Here is an 11,885-nt window from a genome sequence, read left to right on the forward strand (position 1 = left end):
AACTCTGGTTACCATGAATACAATCCTGTGGTTGAAATTTCACCCTCAAAATAGCGTTGATGACTTTTTTTCAAATCCAATGTATTTGACTGTATGTTTGTTTATTCCATGTGTAACTCTGTGTTGTTTGTGTCGCACTGCTTTGCTTTATCTTGGCCAGGTTGCAGTTGTAAATTAGAACTTGTTAACAACTGGCCTACCTGGTTAAATAAAGGTGAAATAAATAAATAAAAATGTGGTTTGTGACGTATTCAACTCTCAACTATACAAGTCATTTCTTAGTCTCACCACTAGGTGTCCCTCTTTACCAAGACACTATTCCCCTAATTTCAAAAGTTTCTACATGACGTGTTAATGGAAAAAATCAGTCTCAAAACATATACTGTAGCCTCCTTTTCTAATTACAAATTTATATGCATTCCACCGCACAATTTGAGATATTTCTTGATATTCAATAATCTTCGGTTTTACATGTATAATTGATTATTGAAGATTGTGCCTCGTGAGCTTTAGTACAACAATATTGCAATATCACAACCCAAAACATTATTTTTTTGTATTTTGTCTTCGTTAACAATAGCCTCAAAATATGTCAAATCATGTCAATTATGGACTGTCATCGCTTGAATCCATTTTTTGAGAGTGTTTATGTGTCCTGTGTCTCTCTGATATTTGAGACCATCTGTCAAAGAAAAGTGTTGTTCTGCAGGAATGATCAAGTAGGGAGGTAAAGGTGGTCCAACCATAGGGGTTCGTCGTCCAACTCAGCTGACTCCGTGGCTGTGAAGATGAGTCATGATGACTGCTCATGGTAAGGTGAGATTCATTATACTCAACCCAGTAGCAGTAAAAAAAAAACGATATGACATGTAAGACTATCCTATTTTACATGGTTATATGAATATTTTAATTTACATGCTAAATAATGTGTCAGAGGCACTCAAATCTGCTTCCATACGTGGCCACTATGTTCCGATGAAAACAATACTGAATAAAAAATAAGAATGCAACATGATTTTACTGAGTTACAGTTCATATAAGGAAATCAGTCAATTGAAAAAAAATGTATTGGGCCTAATCTATGGATTTCACATGACTGGGAATATAGATATGCATCTGTTGGTCACAGATACCTTTAAAAAACAATGGGCCTCAGGAATTCGTCACAGTATCTCTGTGCATTCAAATTGCCATCAATAAAATGCAATTGTGTTCATTGTCCGTAGCTTATGCCTGCCCATACGATAATCCCACTGCCACAATGGGGCACTCTGTTCAGATTGTTGACATCAGCAAACCGCTCACCTACATGACACCATATACATGGTCTGTGGTTGTGAGGCTGGTTGGATGTACTGCCAAATTCTCTAAAACAACGTTTGAGGCTGCTTATGGTAGAGAAATGAACATTAAATTCTCTGGCAACAGCTCTGGTGGACTTTCCTGCAGTCAGCATGTCAATTGCATGCTCCCACAAAAGTTGAGACATCTGTGGCATTGTGTTGTGTGACAAAACTGCAGTAGCCTTTTATTGCCTCCAGCACAAATCAAATCAAAGTTTATTTGTTACAGTGAAATGCTTACTTACAGGCTCTAACCAATAGTGCAAAAAATGTGTTAGGTGAACAATAGGTAAGTAAAGAAATAAAACAACAGTAAAAATACAGTCTATATACAGTAGCGAGGCTATAAAAGTAGCGAGGTTACATACAGACACCGGTTAGTCCAGATAGCCCGGTTAACCAATGTGCGGGAGCACTGGTTGGTCGGCCCAATTGAGGTAGTATGTACATGAATGTATAGTTAAAGTGAGTATGCATATATGATAAACAGAGAGTAGCAGCAGCGTAAAAGAGGGTTTTGGGGGGGGAGACACACAATGCAAATCGTCCGGGTAGCCATTTGATTAGCTGTTCATGAGTCTTATGGCTTGGGGGTAATAACTGTTGAGAAGCCTTTTTGTCCTAGACTTGGCACTCCGGTACCGCTTGCCATGCGGTAGTAGAGAGAACAGTCTATGACTGGGGTGGCTGGGGGCTTTGACAATTTTTAGGGCCTTCCTCTGACACCGCCTGGTGTAGAGGTCCTGGATGGCAGGTAGCTTAGCCTCAGGGATGTACTGGGCCGTACGCACTACCCTCTGTAGTGCCTTGCGGTCAGAGGCCGAGCAATTGCCGTACCAGGCAGTGATGCAAGCGGTACCTTGATGTTGCAGCTGTAGAACCTTTTGAGGATCTCAGGACTCATGCCAAATCTTTTTAGTTTCCTGAGGGGGAATAGGATTTGGCGTGCCCTCTTCACGACCGTCTTGGTGTGCACCTGTGTAACGATCATTCTGTTTAATCAGCTTCTTGATATACCAAACCTGTCAGGTGGATGGATTATCTTGGCAAAGGAGAAATGCTCACTAACAGGGATGTAAACAAATTTGAGCACAACGTTTTTTCAAAATAAGCATTTTGTGAATATGGAACATTTCTGGGATATTTTATTTCAGCTCATGAAACATGGGATCAACACTTTACATGTTGTGTTTATTTTTTGGTTGAGTGTAATTTAAATACTAGTTGAACTACATTAACAACTCCAACATTACACATCCTTTAGTGATTAGCAAAAGAGTTCACAGTATAGTCATCACAATGACATAAGATAGATTTCTTAAAACAGATCAATATCTTTGGTTTTGTACTGTTGATTTTATCACACAAACATGGGGTGCACAAGACTTAGAATGAAGAGTTAATTTTCGAACTCTCAACCCACTGGGCACATGTCATCATTTCAATGTTGAAATTTGGGTAATAATTGGTTGATACTTTAATCAATGAGATGTATTTATTCACCAACTCAAAAATAATTCCCAATGTGTTATCACTATGCTTCAACCATCTAAAAGCACAACCAGTTTACAATGGAAAATTATGTTTGATTTATGTTTTATCTAAATGTGATAGAACTGCGCTTTCAACTATTTTAAAAACACAACAAGGCTCAAATGAGAATACAACATCAGATACACTTTCGTAAAAAGTACCCAATGTCATACTTGAGTAAAAGTAAAAGATACCTTTTAATAGAAAATGACATAAGTATAAGTAATAATCACCCAGGAAAATCAACGTGAGTAAAAGTCTAAAAGTATTTGGTTTAAAATATATGTAAGAGTCAAAAGTAAATGCAATTACTCAAATATACTTAAGTATCAAAAGTATAAATCATCTCAAATTCCTTATATTAAGCAAACCAGACGGCACCATTGTGTATGTGTATATATATATATATATATATATATATATATATATTTTTTTTTTGTAATTATTATTATTTATTTTTTAATTATGGATAGCCAGAGGCACACTCCAACATTCAGACATCATTTACAAACGAAGCATGTGTGATTAGTGAGTCAGCCAGATCAGAGGCAGTAGTGATGACCAGGGATGTTCTGTTGATAAGTGCGTGAATTGGACCATTTTCCTGTCCTGCTAAGCCTTCATAATGTAAGTACTTTTGGGTGTCAAGGAAACTGTATGGAGTAAAAAGTACAATATTGTCTTAATGTAGTGAAGTAAAAGTAGTCAAAAATATTAATAGTAAATTAAAGTACAGATACTCCCAAAAATGACTTAAGTAGTACTTTAACGTAGTTTTACTTAAGTGCACCACTGGTCAGATATTGTGAATTTATACAATGTGTTATCACTGTGTTTCATCTAGCACAACCAAATGTCCTGGAATGCAGTTTAGATTACATGAAAAGTAGATTGTGAAAGTAATCAATTCTGTTTGAGATTCTGCACAGATTATTATAGCAATTGTGAATATTTCCACAGACCTGCAACCTTTGCAAGCTAGCTTGAACATACACACTTTCAATGATTAGGCTACACAAGATATTTATAGTTACAGTAACCTCAAAATGTAACCTCGGATGTGTTACGCATTTTAAGGTTGAATGAATACTTTTACATTAGTTTGTAAGGTATTCTTAACTTTAGGCTTTTTACCAATGCACCACACAACCAATAAACAATGCATACTGACTTCGGGCACTTCAATATCATGGTTTGTGTTTTCAACACCACAATAAAATGACATAGTCAGGCCACAGATAGCAACAGAGATGTATTTATCTTGGGTGATTTTAATATAAATTGGAAGGATCACAATAATTTGAATAGAACAAAATTGATGAGATATGCTAAGAACTGTGGTTTGAAACCAATGGTTAAGATACTACTAGATCTTCAATTAAGTTGGGTCATCGTTCAGACACATGCATTGATCTGATTTTCTGTAATATAGCATTGCAATGCTTAAAAGCCAGATCAATGCCAGTGGGCTGGACCGACCATGGTATTGTGACCATAACCATGAACACCAAGGTTCCAAAGAAACCCCCTAGGATTGTGGTCAAAAGAAATTTTAAAACATTTAATCATGAGTTATTTCTAAATTATTTGGCTGCTGTACCTTGGGAGCTGATTTATCTAAAGGATGATTTAAATCACGCTACAGAATGTTTTATTGATTTGCTCATGGAGGTAATGGACCATCATGCCCCTATAAGAAAGAGTGCAGTTGGTGCCCGTCCATCTCCATGGATTGAAGATGAACTGGGCGAGGCTTTTTCTCAACGAAATATGGCAAAAGTCTTAGCAGCCAAGTCAAAATTAGAAATTGATGAACAGAATTATAGAACATTACGTAATTATGCAGTTAAATTGAATCGAAAGAAAAAAAAGTTATTTTTACAACAATGCTTTTATTGATTGCAAAAATGATTCTAAAAAGGTATGGAACACAGTTAAGGGCCTACTTGGTACATCTATCTCATCATGCCCATCTAGTGTGGAGGTTGACGGGAGAATAATAACAAAACCAGTTGATATTGCCAATCATATTGCAGATTTTTTTACACTAGAAGCTATTGCCCAATGGATTGATGATCATATTATGAGCAATAAGATCTGCTCTTTTAGTCTGAAAACGGTGTCAGTGGAGGAGGTGTTAAACCTATTGAAGTCATTACCTGATGGTAAATCTACAGGTTATGGTCTAATGGAGAATTTTTTGCTTCGCTGTACTGCTCCCTAGATTGCAGTTCCACTGAGATACATATTTAATTGGTAACTGGAAAAGGGGATGTTTGCAAATGTATGGAAGCATGCGAAACTGTGTCCTATTCCGAAAGACAGCAAAGAACCCATTACTCCTGCCAATAGTCGACCAATTAGTCTACTCCCTACACTCAGTAAGATGTTGGAGGGTATTGTGAGTAGACAAATGTGGGAGTACATGGAAAAGAATGATCTGATTACAGCCAATCAGCATGCTTATCGCAAAAACCATTCCACTACCACTGCATTGGTTGACATGACTGACCAGTGGCTCAATGCTATGGATAATGGCAAATTTGTAGGTGTACTATTTTTAGATTTCAGTGCAGCATTTGATTTAGTGGATCATGAAATAATTTTGACAAAATGAATGCATTATGGTTTTAAGGAGGTAGCATTGAATTGGGTACAGTCATATCTAATATATACCAACGACCTTCCCTATGCCTTGGTTGAAACTCAAACTACTATATTTGCAGATGATACTACAATTTATACAGCAGGACAATCGGTTCAACAGGTACAGCAGGCTTTACAAGGAGATTTGGAGGATATCAGGAAGTGGGTTTGCCAAAACAAACTTGTTTTAAACACAAAGAAAACCAAAGTTATGTTGGTCTGTTCAACTAGGAAAAGGCCAAAACAGCATGGGATACAATTAAGTATGGGAGGAGTACAAATTGAAGAAGTGGCAGAAATCAAACTATTGGGAGTGCAGCTAGACAACTGCTTATCATTGTCGTCTCAAATAACTAAACTATGAAAAAATATATATATATTAAAACAGCATGCATAATCAGAAGGATAGCTAAATATTTAACAGGAAAAAAAATTGGCAAATAACACAAGCATTAATTCAGAGTCAGTTGAACTACTGTTCGGTGGTCTGAGGAAATGCATCATCAAGTGAAGTTTGGAGGCTGCAGAATGCACAGAATAAGGCAGCAAGGATTGTTTTAAGGTGGAGATATGGTTCTTCTGTTGCAGTCATGCGCAGTGTTCTTGGTTGGTCATCAATCGACAAGATAATTGAAAAAAACATGTTTATTTTATTTTATAATATACATCATTTAAAACGGCCAAGTTCTATTCACAACGGTATTCAGTTGGTAAGAGACAGACATTCCGTAAATACTAGGAATAGATTGTCCACCATCTATGTCCACCATCTAGTTATCCAGACAGAAAAGAGAAATAGGCAAAAGAACATTTAGATTTAGAGCAATAAAGAACTGGAATAAATTAACTGAGCAAACTAGACACCTTTCAATATATAAATTTAAACATTATTTTAAAACAATTTAAATATAGTATATAGAAATGTTGTGGGACTATAGTAGATGAAGAATCAATATTTTTTAGATTGAGTATTTATTGGGTCATTATACAAGTATATTATGTATGTTTGTAATAGTGTGTTATATGTGAAAGTGTGTTTGTATTATAAATTGTATTTGAATGTTTAAGGACTCTTGGAAGATTACTCCAATTGGGGACTAAAAGAGATCCAAATCAAATCAAATCTCGACAAACAGAAAAAAAACATCTCCACCCTACCTTATAGGCTTACCCAGTGTCGAAGGCTTGGCAATCTACGAATGTCATTAAACTTTTATATTTATTTCTTACAGAGGTCTCTTTCCATTCATCATTTGGCCGCTGCGCAGTTTGGATTGACTGATTTTATTTGTCATTTAAAGATATACATACAGTACATAAAGATACACAAAAATGTTCCTTTTCGGAACATTTGAGAAATTTTACGGACATCCATATGCATTCAGATCCGTCCTGACACAACCAGGTCCATCAATAAACGAGTGATGTTGGCCAAATGAGCCACATTTATGTTCCCTTAAAAACAGCTATAACAAATTACAAAAACACTATTCCTTGTGTTTTGATATGTAGCATATGCAAAACTTTAGCCTATTTTTCTGTTTTTTAGACTACTTTCCAAAAATAATAATTGTCCACCTCACAGTTCAGCTTTCAGAGATGTGAATACTAAAGGTATTGGGGGGGGGGCGACATCTGGAGAGAGAAAAATCATGCTTTGTGGTATTTCGCGAAGGCTCTATGTTAAACAGATCGCACTATACGTTTTTGTGCGTGTAGATATGGTTGTCCTTGTTTGATAGACCCATTGGATGTCTTTCAGCGATGTTCCTATCAGCGAATTCATTGCTAAATATACAAACTGACACAGTTTTTCCACTCTCTGAAAGACTACAACTGGAGTGTGGTGGTGCTTCGTGCTCTGGCCTGGTCCTTCCACCAATGTGAGCCTTTTTGAAAGGGATGCGGATAGACCGCAATGGCTTCAAATGATTCCTCTCATCACCACAAATCTGACATTGGAGTAATTTTTTATGTACTACTAGCTACATGGTGACATTCAACTATACATGTTTCAACCAGAGTAAAAAAATATTTTCATAAGCATGCCATATTTCTTTCTATTAGCCTAGTTATCATTCTAAATGTAATCTCTGTGCCTGTGCATATGTATGCATGGTCAACTATTCTACCCTAATGTTGATGTTATGCTGACACAGTTCAACTGTCATTCACACTGTATAAAATATAGATATTTTTTGCCTTACAGACAATATGGTGTGGTGCCTGGGCTTCTTCCTGCAGTGGATTCTATATAGATAAAAACAGAATTCCTTTGCCTGCGTGTGTCATTGAAGCAGAACGGTATCCCTTGAACTGTATCTCTTTTGAAGTTCATGCTGGATTTCAAGCAGAAGAGGACTCAAGATGAGCTGAGTGGCAGTTTGACGATGACAACACTCCACCCACCTGAACTTTATTACACTGATCATACTATATTTTCTTACTATATGTTTATTTGTGAATGGCATATTCATCAAGACCACCTCTCCCATCATCTGCTGTTCACCAGTTCTCTTAGCTACAGATTGTTACACCAGATAATGTGATTTAACCAAAAAAAGATTGTATCCATTACTGGGAGGTACAGGATAGGTAGTGTTTGGTGTAACACAAATAATTTTTTTGCAACCTTAGCTTGGCAATGCTGTATTCGTCCTCGATTTGTGGAAACAGGAGGCTCATAAAAGGTCCATGTCCAGTTGCAGGGGATCTGTTAGATTTTTTTAAAAAATCCTCTGTTATTAAAATAAATACTTTTTTACTCCATTAAGTAATCCAACAATGTGTACGCCTCCATCTTGTCTATTTCAAGTCTTCTCTCATTGATCAAGACAGGTGGGTGTCCACCCCAAAGTGTTGCATGTCATGATGACTGACACCCGCCTCGATCAATGAAAAATCTTTGGTTAAATCACATTATCTGGTACAACAATCTGTAGCTACAGTTCTCTGCACTTAACTACACCTGAGACACACTCAAACTCGCTGAACTGTCCTACAATGTTCATACTGTAGTTTTTTGTAAGTTACTTTTCCCATATAACATTCTTGTTGAATACCCAATTCTCTTTTTGAGTTAGTATTAAATAGTGTACACTCCCCTGTATTTTAGATTTTCACAGACATTATTTGGACATATGTATTTGAATGTCTATCATTTATTTGATGCTACAGAGCCCTGTACAGCTTATATAATTCTATTCTGTGAATATATAAAGGCAGACAACGTTCAAAGGTTGATAGAAAAGATCCATACTTATTTTATGTTGGTTCTACGTGGTCTTATGCTGAACCACACTGGCTGCATTTACACAGGTAGCCCCATTTTTATATTTTTTCCACTAAATGGTCTTTTGACCAATCACATCAAATCAAATCAAATCAAATAAAATGTTATTTGTCACATACACATGGTTAGCAGATGTTAATGCGAGTGTAGCGAAATGCTTGTGCTTCTAGTTCCGACAATGCAGTAATAACCAACAAGTAATCTAACTAACAATTCCAAAACTACTGTTTTATACACAGTGTAAGGGGATAAAGAATATGTACATAAGGATATATGAATGAGTGATGGTACAGAGCAGCATAGGCAAGATACAGTAGATGGTATCGAGTACAGTATATACATATGAGATGAGTATGTAAACAAAGTGGCATAGTTAAAGTGGCTAGTGATACATTTCAGAACTGATCTGATTTGTCAAAAGGCCAATTAGTGGAATGAATATCAGAATTGGGCTGCTTATGTAAACACAGACATAGTCCTTTTTCCGGCTTTGCTACACTGGCGTTTGGTGTTTGGCATGGTGGGCTGTGGAAGCTGACACTCTTTGTGCTTGTGGCGAATGGTCTTGTCTGAAGTTTATGGCCAGATGGATAAGACTCTGCCTAAAGTGGTGTAAGGCTAATAGACCTTAACCACCAACTGTTTGGACCTCTTGCAGAAGATATTCTGGTACTGCATGTCTCCTGGAAAGACATGGTTGTGTTATGTGGTGTTACCATTTTACACTTTTTGTGGAAGGGACGTAAGGCAACACGCCATTGTCCTTACGTGTGTTTACAGACATATTCAATATCTCCCTATCCCACTATGCTGTCCCCACTTGCTTCAAGATGCTCACCATTGTTCCTGGAACCAAGAAAGCAAAGGTAACTGAACTAAATGACCATCGCCCCGTAACACTCACTTCTGTCATCATGAAGTGCTTTGAGAGGACAGTTAAGGATATATGACCTCTACCTTACCTGTCATCCTAGACCCACTTCAATTTGCTTACCACCCCAATAGATCCACAGACGATGCAATCGCCAACGTACTGCACACTGCACTGTCCCATCCCATCTAGACAAGAGGAATACCTATGTAAGAATGCTGTTCATTGACTATAGCTCAGCATTCAACACCATAGTACTCTCCAAGCTCATCATTTAGCTCTGGCCCTGGGTCTGAACTCTGCCCTCTGCAACTGGGTTCTAGACTTCCTGACAGTCTGCCCCCAGGTGGTGAAGGTAGGAAAAAACACCTCCCCTTCGCTGATCTTCAACACAGGGGCCCCACAAGGGTGCATGCTCTGCCTCCTCCTATACTCCCGGTTCACCCATGACTGTGTGGCCACACACACTTCCAACTCAACCATCAAGTTTGCAGACGACACAACAGTAGTAGGCCTGATTACCAACAAAGACGAGACAGCCTACAGGGAGGAGGTGAAGGCCCTTGGAGAGTGGTGCCAGGAAAATAACCTCTCACTCAACAACAACAAAACAAAGGAGTTGATCGTGGACTTCAGGAAACACCAGAGGGACCACGCCCCTATTCACATCGACGGGACCACATTGGGGAAGGTGGAAAGCTTCAAGTTCCTCGGCGTACACATCACTGACGATCTGAAATGGTCCACCCACACAGACAGTGTGGTGAAGAAGGCACAACAGCAACAGCGCCTCTTCAACCTCAGGAGGCTGAAGAAATGTGGCTTGGCCCCTTAAACCCTCACAAACTTTTACAGATGCACAATTGAGAACATCCGGTTGGTGTACAACGTCACCAGAATACTAATCACGGGTCCTGGGATTCACCATTACGGACACCTGTAACTCATCATTACGCGCACCTGTTAATCATTATGATTCAGACCTTGACTCCATTTCCTCCCCTTTATATGTCACTCTCCGATGTTCACTTACCAGTCGGCAGCTCACCATTGATTTGAACATTTAAAACTGTGTTTTGACATTGGGCTATTTATCAAAATGTGTTATCAACAGGAAGCAACGACTGCATCATTTTAAACTTAGGTTTTAGGAATATAAAAATAAATATCCAATGGTATTGTACTTAATCAGGTAAAACCTTCTGAATATAATTTACACTGTAAATGTAAATATTATCCACAAAACATAATGTGCCCCTTATAATTACACACATATCAGTTATGCAAGCTAACAACCAGCATAGACAACAAGCTACTGTAACTTGCTAGCGAACTAGCTGCATTGGTCCATGCATGTTTGGCTGTGGCCTTGAGGGTGGCATACAACCTGGGAGACCCAGTTGCCTGTCAGGCATCGTTCAGGGCTTATGCGCCCAGCATCACGATCAATGCAGCCACAGGGCTCATTGATGAAGTGATTATCTTGCATCTGAACAAATAATGGATGATGCGTGATCTCGGCAAAACCACTTTTGTTATGTGGTGATCATGAGTTAAATAAGTCATGATCTCGACTTAATGAGGGAAATATTTGTTTTATTCATATGTCCTGGACTTCCATCCTTATGTTATCTTGTACACTTCATTTTATAGATTTGTATTTCAATATACTTTAATTTACAAATAAAAGCATGTTTATGGTGATGTGTGAGTGTGGAGAAGTTAATAATGGCATGTCTCAATCTGGACACATTGGCAGCCAGGACCTTTAGTCTCCACAGAGTAGGAAGGCCAAAAAGACAACCAAGGACATAAACCACCCGAGCTACGGCCTGTTTTCCCCGCTATCATCCAGAAGGCGAGGTCAGTGCAGGTGCATCAAAGCTGGGACCGAGAGTCTGAAAAACAGCTTCTATCTCAAGGCCATCAGACTGCTAAAACTTCTTCAGGATTGGTGGGTCCCCTGCAGGACGGTTGAGCTAACGTAGGCCAATGTGATTAGCATGAGGTTGTAAGTAACAAGAACATTTCCCAGGACATAGACATATCTGATATTGTCTTACATTCGTGTTAATCTAACTGCACTGTCCAATTTACTATAGCTATTACAGTGAAAGAATACCACGCTATTGTTTGAGGAGAGTGCACAGTTTTGAACATGAAAAGTTATGATTAAAAAAATGGAAGAAATACATTATGG

This window comes from Oncorhynchus tshawytscha, linkage group LG01, assembly GCF_018296145.1.
Source record: "Oncorhynchus tshawytscha isolate Ot180627B linkage group LG01, Otsh_v2.0, whole genome shotgun sequence".
Taxonomy (NCBI): Eukaryota; Metazoa; Chordata; class Actinopteri; order Salmoniformes; family Salmonidae; genus Oncorhynchus; species Oncorhynchus tshawytscha.